Genomic DNA, 14,288 nt, shown 5'->3' on the forward strand with positions numbered 1-14,288 from the left:
GGCTGTGTCCCCACCCAAATCTCATCTTGAATTATCACGTGTTGTGGGAGCGACCTGATGGGAGGTAACTGAATCATGGGGGCAAATCTTTCCCATGCTGTTCTAGTGATAGTAAATCTCAAGAGAGCTTGTTATTAAAAGGGGAAGTTTTTGTGCACAAGCTCTCTTTGTGAGCTGCCATCCACCTAAGATGTGACTTGCTCCTCCTTGCCTTCCGCCAGGATTGTGAAGCCTCCCCAACCACATGGAACTGTGAGTCCAGTTAAAACTCTTTTGTTTTTATTTTTGTAAATTGCCTAGTCTCAGGTATGTCTTTATCAGCAGCATGAAAAAGGAATAATACACTTAGAGAGCCCAGATATGTGGGGCTTATGATTATAATACTTTCAGTACATAGTTATTTCACCTACAAAAATATGTTTTTCTCTTAAAAAGAGTGTTGTTGCCATTACACAGAGGGGAGCCAAAAACGAGTTAATGACTAAAGTATCCCTAGACTTCATGTGGCTATTTAACACTGATATCGTTTATTTATTTATTTATTTATTTTTCTTGAGATGGAGTCTTGCTCTGTCACCCAGGCTGGAGTGCTCACTACAGCCTCTGCCTCCCAGGTTCAAGTGATTCTCCTGCCTCAGTCTCCCAATTAGCTGGGACTACAGGTGCATGCCACAATGCCCAGCTAATTTTTTGTATTTTTAGTAGAGACAGGATTTCACCATGTTAGCCAGGAGATATAATTTCTTTACGTTCCGGAGTATAAGGCCCAGTTCCTAGAATTTGTGTCTTTTCCAGCATCAGTGAGGAAACTGATCTTAGATCTTTTGTTACCAATAAAGTCTTTCAAAGACAATGATCTAATAATTAACACATGTGCTCCTTCAACCTGGAGGCGTCCAGAATTCTCTAAATCAATGAATTATTTTTGCTGCATTTATTTGGATATCCAAAACAGGGTTGAGAGTTTCAAAAGATGCTTAACTTCATTTTCAATGTTCCTTATTTTCCCATGCAGCCAAATTCCCACATTTTAATACCTCCCCTCCTTATCTTCTACATGGAAGCCAAACAAATTTTGGAAAATAAAGAGTTCAGGTTTATGTATATTTTGGGTCAGAGCCTGAGATTATTTCATTGCTGAATCACAAACAACTTAGGCATTTATGCACACACTGCTGAGCCCCTGCATGGCTCAGAACAATGTTAAATTCAGTTTCTAACAGCAGTTCAGCCACCACACAGCAATAAAAGAATCAGCTATGATACTCAAAGTTATGTTTAATTTGCACTGTAAGAATTATGCAAGATGGATTCCTTTCTAACAAAAATGTATCTAACCTTCAGGGACACTCATCCCCCCGAAGCTTATGAACATCAGGAGCACAATGAGACAGCTTGTCCAAGGGAAATATTAGAGAAGGAAGAGTAATTGCTGCGCACTGGTGAGTTATAAAGTTGATGGAGTGAGGTGAGGAGCTCATGTAAATATCCGCCCCACCCACTGAGACTGCCCTTCCCGCCTCCTCTTCCCTTCTCTTTCCTCTCCACCATCTGCACCCTAAGGCTCCACCACTGTCTGTGGGAGTCGCTTCACTCTTCCTAGGGGAAGCAGATACATAGCTGAACTATTTTATGTTATTTTTCCCTCTTAATGAATACCACACACATGACTGTTGAATGTGCATGGTGCTCGCAATGAGTAATTCAGTTTTGTGGGAAGGAAAGTTCGGTTGGAGGTAGAGTGAGTAGATCTGGCACAGAAACAATGCTGTCTGGTTTCAGGAGAGCTTTCTTTTGAGTGGCAGTGTGGCGTGGTCGCCTGGAGTTAAATCTCCTCCACTCTGGTCTCAGTGTTATTATCATGCGCCAACTAATCTTGCAGCTGTAACTCCTACTGCTCCTAGTCTCAATTGTCTAAGCTGCCAAATGAAGACAATATTTTCTGCCTACCTCACAGGGTGATTAAAAAAAAAAAAAAACTGGCAACTGTGATAAAAAGGTAAGGTATCGATATGCTTGATTTACCTTTAAAAGGCTTCCACCTTTATTTTAACATTTCAGTTCAAAGTCTCTTTACTGAACACCTGGCCTAAATAAGCCACACAAGGAGCATCCAAATTTGAACTTGCATCATCCTAACAGATGCTGTTCTTGGAATCAAGCCATTGATAAAGCTCAATTCCTTTCAACAAGCCTTTATTGAGCAACTACAATGTGCTGAGTGCCTATTCAATCATTAAAACATGGGCCGTCTAAAGGCAGCATTTCATCTCTCTCAGTGGGAATTCCATAAAATCTGCAAAATGTTTTCAGCATTAAGAGTGAACATAAAGGGAGCAATGCTGAGAGCTTCTTTTCACATCAAAAATATCAAAGAAGCATTTGGATCTGCATGTCATTTTACACTGAGCTCGGTAACTTTTGAAAGCCAAAGTAATTTCACTTAGACCACAGGCAGCACCAAGGCTTCTAAAACACAGCTCTTCAGGGTCCCACATGTTTTGTCTTCCTGGAATAAATGATTAAATATTTGGAACTTAAAGGAATACATTGGTAAGGATGTACCTGAACTTCAGAAATGTAGCTGGTTAGGGTAGGAGAGTGGAGAAGTAACAGCAGGAGTATTTTATCTTCCCGAGCTCAAAGCTTTTGTCCAAAATTATACCTTAATAACTATTGGCCAGGCCATATGCTGACATGGAGTTTATTAAGATGACTATTTAAACAACTTTAGAGAAAGTGGTGGGAAAATAAAACTCTATTTATTTGGGAAGATGCCTATGTCCATTCCAAGCATTCCTGGACTCACTGTTTCAGGAGAGGCTTATAGCTTTGATCTTCTAAGATTAAAAAAAGTTAACAATGATCATTTCTTAATGGCATGTGCACTTTCACACGGACAAAAAGAATGATGAATGATGTGGATTTGGAAATCAGACCTCCAGTTACCATTTCCTAACTGTACAAAATGTGTGCAAATTACTTAATGTTCCTCAGTTTTCTTATCTGTGAAATGGAGGTGATAATATTAACCATCTCATAGAGTATTTAAGTGATAGAAAGGTGATGATGCACATAAAGAAAACAATGCTGGGCATATGATAAGTGCTCAGTAAATATTAGCTACTGTCATTGTTTTATGTAAATGTTTTAAGAAACTAATTTTAGTATCAGATGCCTACACAATTGGGAATCAGGTACAATTTAGCATACTTTATATCACTCAGTTCAAATTCTCAGTAATTTACAGATCAAACCTTAGATCTATGTTCAGGAAAACATATTGCCCAAGTAACTATTGCAAAGTTTTTATGAGATCCTCTTATTACTCCTAAATTCTTAACTAGCAGCCCTCTTTCCCTCTCTCTACCCTCCCTCCCTTTCCCTTCCTCCCTCCTTCCTTTCCCTTCCCTTCCCCCTCCTCTCTCTTCCCTCCCTCCCTCCTTCCTTTCCCTTCCCTCCCTCCCTCCTGTCCATCCTTCCTTCGTCCTTCCTTCCTACCTTCCTTCCTTCCTTTGCTGGTCCTTTGGTTTAAGTTATCTGAACAATATATTTTCACAAAAGTCATTAAATTTGTTTAAAGATAATTCCAAAGTGTTCATCTTAATAAACTTGATGTAATTAATGCATGCCATTGTCAAAATTTAATCTTGTTTTGTCTTACTACCAAATAAAAATTTTCCTTAAAAAAATTTTTAAGGAAAACTTAAAATATTCATTGCATAAGTTTTAAAAGCTGATAATCTTGTTCCAAGGTTAAAACTTTCCCCCTACAGAAAATACTTTTAATGAATGCATTTGTTATGCAGTGATACAATTGTTTCCTTCCTCTGTAGATGATAGAGTAATAATTATTTCTCTGATGTTAATTAGCAATAAACCCTTTCATTTGTAAAAGAATAGTAACTATTTAAAAATCACACAAATCAATTAGTAGCTTCATATAGAACAAAAAATCTAGTTATTTAAATAATTTTAACTGCCACTGAAAAGAAACAAGCACCTGGAATGGAAAAAGAAAGGCTATCATTATTTTTGAAAGCATTTTCTCATTGTCTCCTTATAAAGTTACAAGGTTATATATTATTGTGGCATATGGAATTACATATTTGATGGATTGATGGATTCAGAAACAGAATAGGGATTTAACATATTTTAAAAATTTCTATATGGGAAGCTTATTTTAAAAAAAAAAAAAAGAGTAGGGATTTTTTACATATGCAAATGTGCACTAACAGAAAAAAAATTCAAACTTCTAACATTTTACATCGAAAAGGTGTGTGATGTGCAATATGAAACTAAAAGAAATCCTGAAAATATCTTGACCTGGTAAAGTGCAGACATGATTTACAGTCTGTGAAACACAAATTGCCACTAAACCTGCTTCCTCTTCGGGGTCTGCTGAGTTAGAACAAGGATTCTAAGCTCTGTGCTTGGACTCTGCCTCCTCTGCGCCCTCACTCTCTGACTTCACCAGCACCCACTCTCCTATTCCCTTTTCTCATGTTATTTAGATTTAGCAGTGTTTGAGACAAGGCTATTGGCCATCCAGATTTCAAAGGTGAGAGCTAACTTCATCTAGGACTGGGGATTTTCTCCCTCCCTAGAGAGCCCAGGATAATTTCACTCTTTCCAAAGAAGTTAATCAGTATATATCCAAGAAGAGTAATTGGTTGGAGTACTTTGAAAATTTCAAGTCTGATAAGAAATAATTCCATGGAGATACCTGACCTTAGGCATTCTTTCAGTCAGTGTTTACTCATAAATATGGCAGAAATAGACTGAAAAAGAAAAAGTTTGGAATCCCTCAAAAAAGGAAAACTAGTTTATACCTCAGACGTTTAGAGAGAATTTGATAACAAATAGGCGAGCTAACCTTCTGAAGAAAGTATCATTGACGTAATGCTTTATTTCTAGAGATGGACGCTGCAGAAGGTACATCTGATAGCCATCTATTCAATGCAAACAATGAGCTGAACTGCAGAAAGAAGTACTGAAGAAATGACTCAGAAATGGCTTCCAGGAACTTAAATAGTAAAAGAAAGAAAACTACACAGGTTGCTCTTCTTTGGACCACTGGGGTAATTCACAGGACCTAACATAATAGATCCACTCTGAAAGTCTTTATTGAATTAATTTTTGTATAAGGTATAAGGAAGGGATCCAGTTTCAGCTTTCTGTACATGGCTAGCCAGTTGTCCCAACACCCAATAGGGAATCCTATCCCCATTGCTTATTTTTGTCAGGTTTGTCAGAGAGCAGATGGTTGTAGATGTGTGGTGTTCTTTCTGAGACCTCTGTTCTGATCCATTGGTCTATATCTCTGTTTTGGTACCAGTTCCATGCCGTTTTGATTACAGTAGCCTTGCAATATAGTTTGAAGTCAGGTAGTGTGATGCCTCCAGCTTTTCTTTTTTTTCCTTAGGATTTTCTTGTCTATGCAGGCTCTTTTTTGGTTCCATATGAAGTTTAAGGTGTGTTTTTCCAATTCCGTGAAGAAAGTCATTGGTAGCTTGATGGGGATAGCATTGAATCTATAAATTACTTTGAGCAGTATGGCCATTTTCACAATACTGATTCTTCCCAACCATGAGCATGTAATGTTTTTTCCATCTGTTTGTGTCCTCTCTTATTTCCTTGAGCAGTGGTTTGTAGTTCTCCTTGAAGACATCCTTCACATCCCTTGTTAGTTGCATTCCTAAGTATTTTATTCTTTTTGTAGCAATTGTGAATGGGAATTCACTCATTTAAACATGAGATCTAAGCCATAAAAACTCTAGAAGAAAACCTAGGCAATACCATTCAGGACATAGGCATGGGCAAGGACTTCATGACTAAAACACCAAAAGCAATGGCAACAAAAGCCAAAATAGATGGGATCTAATTAAACCTAAGAGCTTCTGCACAACAAAAGAAACTATCAGTAGAGTGAACTGGCAACAAACAGAATGGGAAAAAATTTTTGCAAACTGCCCATCTGACAAAGGGCTAATATTCTGAATCGACAAATAACTTAAACAAATTTACAAGAAAAAAAAACAAACGATCCCATCAAAAAGTGGACAAAGGATATGAACAGACACTTTTCATAAGAAAACATTTATGTAGCCAACAAATATATGAAGAAAGCTCATCATCGCTGGTCATTAGAGAAATACAAATCAAAACCACACTGAGATTCTACTGCACGCCAGTTAGAAAGGTGATCATTAAAACATTAGGAGAGAACAGATGCTGGAGAGGATGTGGAGAAATAGGAACACTTTTACACTATTGGTGGGAGTGCAAACTAGTTCAACCATTGTGGAAGACAGTGTGGTGATTCCTCAAGGATCTAGAAGTAGAAATACCATTTGACCCAGCAATCCCATCTTGGGTATATGCCCAAACGATTATAAATCATTCTATTATAAAGACATATGCACACGTATGTTTATTGCGACACTGTTCACAATAGCAAAGACTGGAACCAACTCAAATGCCCATCAACGATAGACTGGATAAAAAAAATGTGGCACATATACACCATGGAATACTATGCAGCCATAAAAAGGGATGAGTTTATGTCCTTTACAGCGACAAGGATCAAACTGGAAACCGTCATTCTCAGCAAACTAACACAGGAACAGAAAACCAAATACTGCATGTTTTCACTCATAAGTGGGTGTTGAACAATGAGAGCACATGAACACAGGGAGGGGAACAGCACACAGCAGGGCCTGGGAGTTGGGGGGCCTAGGGGAGGAATAGCAGGGGGTAGAGGAATTGGGGAGAAATAGCATTAGGAGAAATACCTAATGTAGATGATGGGGTTATGGATGCAGCAAACCACCATGGCACATGTATAACCATGTAACAAACCTGCACATGTACCCCAGAACTTAAAAGTATAATAAATAAAATTTTTTATTATGCTTTTTATGAAGAAAGTCTTTGTTGAATGAATGAATAAGTGAATGGATCCAAGAAGGCATGAATAATGGTAGCATAGAAATAAAAGTCAATGGTTGTACAAGAGAAAATTGGGATATAATGAATTCTTTCTGGGATAGCAGATTACCAGAAAATCTCTAATGGTGGCAGAAGCTTTTGAGATAAACTTTAAAGAAGTGTTTCAATATATATATATATAAGGAAGAAACAAGAGGTGTTTAGACAAAGGGACAGATATGAGGAAAGGTATAGAAGAGGCCGAGCCCAGTGGCTCACACCTGTATTCCTAGCACTTTGGAAGTCCAAGGAAGGTAGATCACTTGAAGTCAGGAGTTCAAGACTAGCCTGGGCAACATGGCAAAACCCCATCTCTACTAAAAACACACACACACACAATTAGCTGGGGATGATGGTGCACACCTGTAATCCCGGCTACTCAGGTGGCTGGGGCATGAAAACCACTTGAACCTGGGAGGCAAATGTTGCAGTGAGTGGAGATCATGCCACTGCTTTCCAGCCTGAGTGACAGCAAGACTCTGTCTAAAAAAAAAGGAAAAATAAGAAAGAGTGAAGTATATTGTTTGAATTGATTAAAGCATAGAGTTGATAGTAAGAAATTAGACTGGAAGGAGAGATGGGATCTTAACTGGAGAAGTCTTGGTCTAAAGTGTTAATAAGCTCATGAATTCAGAAATTACTAGGATGGCAATGGGAGCCAATAAATGCTATTGACATAGAAGGCAAGGAGAGTAGTGAGGGCTATTGTCATAATGCAATTTAGCAAAGAAGAGGTTTTTGAAAGAAGGGAGTGAAATAGGAGATAATTCAGTAGAAGAATTGGTAGGTTCTGATACTCTTTTATTAATAAAGACATTGTGGAGAGAGAAATCAAAAGGAGAGAAAGAAACTAACATAAAGGTTTCTAGTCTCAGTGTCTAGTAAGATTATTTTAAAAAATATTTTCAAATCTTAATGAGTTCTTTACATATATAAAAATCTCACCAACCATTAGGGAACATGATAATTACTAATATTTATCCCGTTGATGATGAATCTAATATCTGGTACTGTAGTTTTAACAATTTTCCCAAAAACAAAGCTGGCAAATTTGGGGAATTACCTTTCAACCCTATATGCGTGGATGAGATGAGTCCATTCCCTGGTAGATGACGTAAGTGAGATATGAAATCCAGGACGGGGAGAAAATTGTAGAGATAACAGGTACAGGATCAGTAATTTACATACAGAACTTAAGTTATCCATGAAACATTGATGTGTAGCTCTCTGGCTTATAACCTAGAAATTGAGTGCAGAAAATTATGAAAGAGACTAGGATGAATATTTGTGAATCTTCTGCTTAGAAATATGAAAGCTGTATCTCCAAGTATTATTTAAACAGCTCAGGAAAATAGTATGCTCATGAAGACAGCTCAAGAGAAAATGTGTATAGATGCCTTCAACTAAGAAACTAATAAGCAAGAGGATAAAATTAAAGAAAGTGAAGGATAATTACAGAAGTAGAAGAGGAAGCAAGAGAATGTAATGTCATAGAAGGTGAGAATTTCACAGAAGGGCCATAAGTGTAACAGTGGCAAATGCTACAGGAAGCCAAGTACAATCAAAACTCAGGTGGGGTTGCTGAGTTTAACAATTAGTGAGTCACCGATGAGATTTGTGAGTGCTGTTTTTATGAAGTGGTGGGGACAGAAATTGGGTTGTAGTAATTAGCAAGTCAATAGAAGATGATGAATTGTTAAAGGTAAATGAAGACTGCTCTTTAAAAACTGAAAAGAGAAATAAGTGAAATATGATTTTGTAATAATTATAATACAGATGTGGATTTAAAAATCCTAAAAATTCCCATTCACTACCCACTAAATCCCACTCACTTCCCCATGGTTACTGGATAATAATAGATTGTGAAACTTTCAGAATATTTCAATGCATTCTATGCCTATATATAAACGCACACCCACATATATGTGTATACACATTTAAATATATGCATACATAATCTGGCAAAGACTTAACATTGACCAAATATTTAGTAGTATTTAAGGCAAGGGTAGATCTAGGGGAGTGTTACATTACTCCCATATAGGGAGCCATATACTAAGGTTTGACCAAGAAATGAAATCAAGGCACTTCTAAACTAATACAATTAAGGACTGCTTCTCTAACTTTCCTATCTTCTGCAACCTGGATTCTTGCTCAAGAAATTGAATTTGTGGCCAGGCATAGTGGCTCATGCCTGTAATCCCAGCACTTTGGGAGGCCGAGGCAGGCGGATAATGAGATCAGGAGTTTGAGACCAGCCCAGCCAACATAGTGAAACCCCATATCTACTAAAAATACAAAAAATTAGCCAGGCATGGTGGCGGGTACCTGTAATCCCAGCCACTTGGGAGGTCAAGGCAGGAGAATTGCTTGAACCCAGGAGACGGAGGTTGCAGTGAGTGGACGTCGCACCATTGCACTCCAGCCCGGGTGACAGTGCAAGACTCCATCTCAAAAAAAAAAAAAGAAAAAAAGAAATTGAATTTGTGTACATATACCACATTTTCTTTATCCATTCATCTATTGACGGACATTCAGATTAATTGCGTATCTTGACTATTATGAATAATGCTGCAATAAACATGGGAGTACAGATATCTCTTTGACATATCGATTTCCTTTCCTTTGGGAATATACCCAGTAGTGAGATTGATGGACTATGTGCCAATACTATTTGTCATTAAAAAAAATTTAAAGCAGTTTATATATATATATATATATATATACACACATATATATAAAATATACAAATGATATATATCATTTGAGACAAGAGAAAAGGACCAAGAACAAAGAGCAGCCGGGCTACTGAGGTCTCTGGAATAATGGCTTCAGAATCTAAAATGTAATGAATTTTCATTTACGTGATTTATTGTTGGGCTTTAAGTTCTGATTTTCTCTGATGTGTATGTTTGAATCTAGTAGGAAGTAGTAACTGTCAGGCCAGAGGGATCTATAGACATAGACTACCCAGGAACTTTTAAGTTGTGTTGGACAGTGTTCACAGTGGGTCACCACCCATGGTTGGATGGTGGATATAGGTAATATAAGAACTTTAGAGATTGCTCAATGTGGGCAAATTCTCAAAAATTTGTTATGGACACCAAATACTTAAGTCTGATGTTTAGTTTCTTTTTGTCTGTGTATTTTATGTTTTGCTGATTGTATATAGAAAAAGTCCATTTAGATACTAATTTAAATTAACACCTTGGAAAACATGAGGGACACTTTGTTTTTTTTGGAGACAGAGTCTTGCTCTGTTGCCCAGGCTAGAGTGCAATGGCAGGATCTTATCTCACTGCAACCTTTGCCTCCCAGTTCAAGTGATTCTCGTCTCTCAGCCTCCTGAGTAGCTAGGATTACAGGCGCCCACCACCACACCCAGCTGGCTAATTTTTGTATTTTTAGTAGAGATGGGATGTCACTATGTTGTTCAGGCTGGTCTTGAACTCCTGACCTTGTTATCCTCCCGCCTTGGCCTCCTAAAGTGCTGGAATTACAGGTGTGAGCCGCTGCACCTGGCCCTGGCCGAGGAGCACTGTTTTTGTTTGTTTGTTTGTTTTTAAAGAAAAAGTATGTTCTCCATGAGAGACAGCACAAATGGAATGCATCCGATGACTATTGCATCAGTGAGCAGTGGGTATGCTGGGTTCTCTGAACCTATACTGATATTTTGTCTCTGCCTGCCTGCCTGCCTCCCTCTCTCCCACCCTCCCTCCCTCCCTCCCTTCCTTCCTTCCTCCCCGTCTCTTTTCTCTTCTCCTCTCCTCTCCTCTCCTCTCTTCTTTCTTTCCTTTTCTTTTTGACAAGGTCTCAAGATCCCACTCTGTCACCCAGGCTGGAGTGCAGTGGCATGACCACAGCTCACTGCAGCCTCAACCTCCTGGGCCCAAGCGATCCTCTCACCTCGTCTCCTGAGGAGCTGGGACTATAAGCACCCACCACCATGCCTTACTAATTATTTTATTTTTATTTTTGTAGAGACAAGTTCTCACTATGTTGTCCAGGCTGCTCTCAAACTCCTATACTCCTCCCATCTTGGCCTCCAAAAGTGCTGGGATTATAGGTGTGAGCCACCACACCCAGACTACGGACATTTTGAAATCAAAACTCCAAACAAACAAACAAACAAAACGTAAGGGTGATTCAGTTCTGTGCTCTTTCTTTTCCACTGTGGTTGTTACATTTTTATCCCCATAAAACATTTTGATACCTAGTAGCCAGCATTTTTGCATGGGAAGGGACCAGATTATTCAGACCAGAGAGGAGATAGGTTCTCAGGTTCCAGACTTAAACGAATTAAATTAGGTCATCTTGAAAGGTAGCCAATGCTATTCTTGGCCTTCGGGCTATATAAGTAGTCAGTGTGTAGGTATACAGGTAGCTAGACTATTTTCCGAACCATTTAGTAGGATTAATAATAGCAATTGCTACCATTTATTGAATTCCATGAAACATGCCATTAAAATTATTTATATTGTGTCCTATTCAAAGTAATGTGCTAAATTAAGAACTTTTGTTGACATTTTGTAGTTAAGGAAACTGTATCATAAAGAATTCAAGCAACTCATCCAATGCCATGGAGACAAAATGCAGCAAAACTAAGATTTGAATTGCAGTTCAGAACTATCTGGCTCCAAGCCCGATTCTTTCCTTTTTAAATACTGCACCATCAAAGCAGACCTAACAAGCTTGTCTCTCTAAGAAGAATATAATGGAATCCATATGGAGAAAAGCATGATTTTCCCCCTTTTCCTCTAATATAGCTGAAGCCCAGAGATACACATGCTTGTAGGACCCGTGCATATACGGTTTTCTTTTTCATTCAGCCACCTCCTCTCTTCTTTAGCATCTCATACCCTCCATGAGAGCAGCTTAATGGGCTACCATGCCACCATCAAGAAATGAGATCTTGTAAAGAATTGTGGGAGGTACACAAGCTGTTCTGTTTTCTCTGTAGGAAGGAATGCACTGAGCCCTGTGAAGATTAAAAGGATAAATGAAAGATTGATAAAAGAATCCCAGGAGGTGGGGAGAGAAGACTTGTAAATAAGCAGGAATACACATGTGGTCCCAGAATGCAATTAAACATGAACAGCTCCGTTGGAACTGACATGTGGACCAAGATTCTAAATACTAGAATGCCTGGTTCATATTATCTTTCTGGATATAAATTATAGCACCTAATAAGTATCTTGATTAAATGACTCCAAATTAACATTCTGACTATTTAAACAATTTGAAGTACTCATTCCGTGTAGTTAATAGTTTATTGCACTATCCTCTTTACGTCAGCCAACCAAATTCTCAAAAAACAAACAAAAATTTAAAACCACACAATGTGTTAATGAATTATCATATTACCTAATACATTATATCTGTAAGTTTTCAAGTTTTCTAATAAAATTATTACACTAAGAAGTTTAACATACGCTCTACACAACTAATATGGTTCATGTAGTATGCTAGGTAGGAAACATTGACTCTTTCTAAGTCCTTTACAGTGAGCTAAAACTTCAGAAACAAGTAGATATGGTTGACATTTGCATTTTAAGGACTTTTTAAGGGCTAGAGACATTAAGTCTCACAGGTATGTCAAAATGACAGCCTTACCCCAACTTAAACCATCTTGCCCATCTGCAATAAAATCTCCATCATACCAGGCCTAGAAAATGTGCTGAGCTCATAGACTAAACATTCAACAGTTGTATGCACTCAGCAGCTTTATGACTTCTTTTGGTGCCTTTGTGGAATCATCCTGGAATCAATTTATCTTCATGCTTCAAAGAATCCTAATTCAAAAGTGCTCCAAATGTTTGGGACTATTTTAAAATTATTTTTCTTCTGGAAGTTTAAATGTAAACTCCAACGAATGCTTTCTTGATAATTTTATACAGTTTTTCACTAACTGTTAAAGTTCACCTTATGTTCAAATGATTGCTTTCATGACTAAATACATTTTTACTTCTTTGATTCTATTATTTGAAAAACTAGTCTCTTAATAACACTTACTTTCCAGCTCTTCTTTCACGTTCTATGATAAGAATGGTCAAGCCAAGTCAGCTGTAGAATGAATTACGTTTTTCATTGGTTCCTAAAATTGAGATTTGTTTTTTACTTTGTTCTAAAGAGAAAAGAAATAAAAAGTACACTAAGTGGAGAATATAGGGGTAGTAGAAATATGTTCAGTCATGGTGGTGACTTTTTAGCACTAGAACTGTTATTCTGGCTTACATTTTCAGATGTATCCAGCAAGTCACTCTTTGTCCTTTGCAGCATTTTGCCTCTCCAGAATCTTTCTCTCTACTGATATTGACAAACGCACTGCTGTCTCTGGACTGTAAGAATGTCTCCCGTGATTTTTTTTCCACCGTAACTGGGTGCATTTTGTCTTCCTTTCTTATTTTTCAGAAGCCATTCTCTATTACAGTGTCTAAGAGAGCTTAGCTTCCCTATAATCAGTAGAATCATTCATCTAATTGATCCAGCTTGGAAATCTTATTTAGGATTTTAAATTATTTAGGGTAAATTGGTTTGCCTCTATCACATCAGTACTTTGAAATTCCCCAAAGCCACATTTATGTAGACTAAGGGATAACTGTATTCCTCTTCTTTTGCTTCACCCTTCCTCATTTCCCCTCCTTCTCATGATATGTTTATTTTCAAGGAATAAATACTAACCATGAAGTGCCTCGTCTCGCAGGATGACCTGAAGTTGTTTATCTCCTGACGAAAGTATTTTCTAAAAATTATGTTATGAGAATTATATTATAGCTAGATAAAAAGACCAGTGTTTTTTAGATAAAAATTGAGGATTGTGAAGGAATTTTTTTTTCTTGGACAAAGCTATTTGAAGCACATGCAGGGGATGTCAGAGCATAGAAGGTGCTAGCAAAATACCAGTAGAGGCTCTAGAAGAGGATGTGCTTACTCGTTTTTTAGAAACCTAAAGAGAGTGGCAGGCTGGCTCCAAACGCAAGGTGAACAAAATATTCACCTTATTCTATTCCTTTTTTCCAACACCACTACAGCCTTCGTTGCTATCTGGGGCACTGAATAGAGTCAGGGAAGTCAGTATAGGTAAGTGAGAGAGATGAAGGACAGGAAGGAGAAAAATTTCTTTATGTAACTTTTTAAATTTAAATATAAAAGTACACAATATTTTTATGCATTTATGACACCTAGAATTAATTATCATTAACAGTGAGAGGTGCATATATATGCATATAGAGAGATAGATACTATATATGTGCATATATATGCACAGAGTTTAAAAAGAATTATATAAATGTATATTT

The sequence above is a fragment of the Sapajus apella genome, unplaced genomic scaffold, assembly GCF_009761245.1.
Source record: "Sapajus apella isolate SASKATOON/1434 unplaced genomic scaffold, GSC_monkey_1.0 scaffold10, whole genome shotgun sequence".
NCBI classification, from domain to species: Eukaryota; Metazoa; Chordata; class Mammalia; order Primates; family Cebidae; genus Sapajus; species Sapajus apella.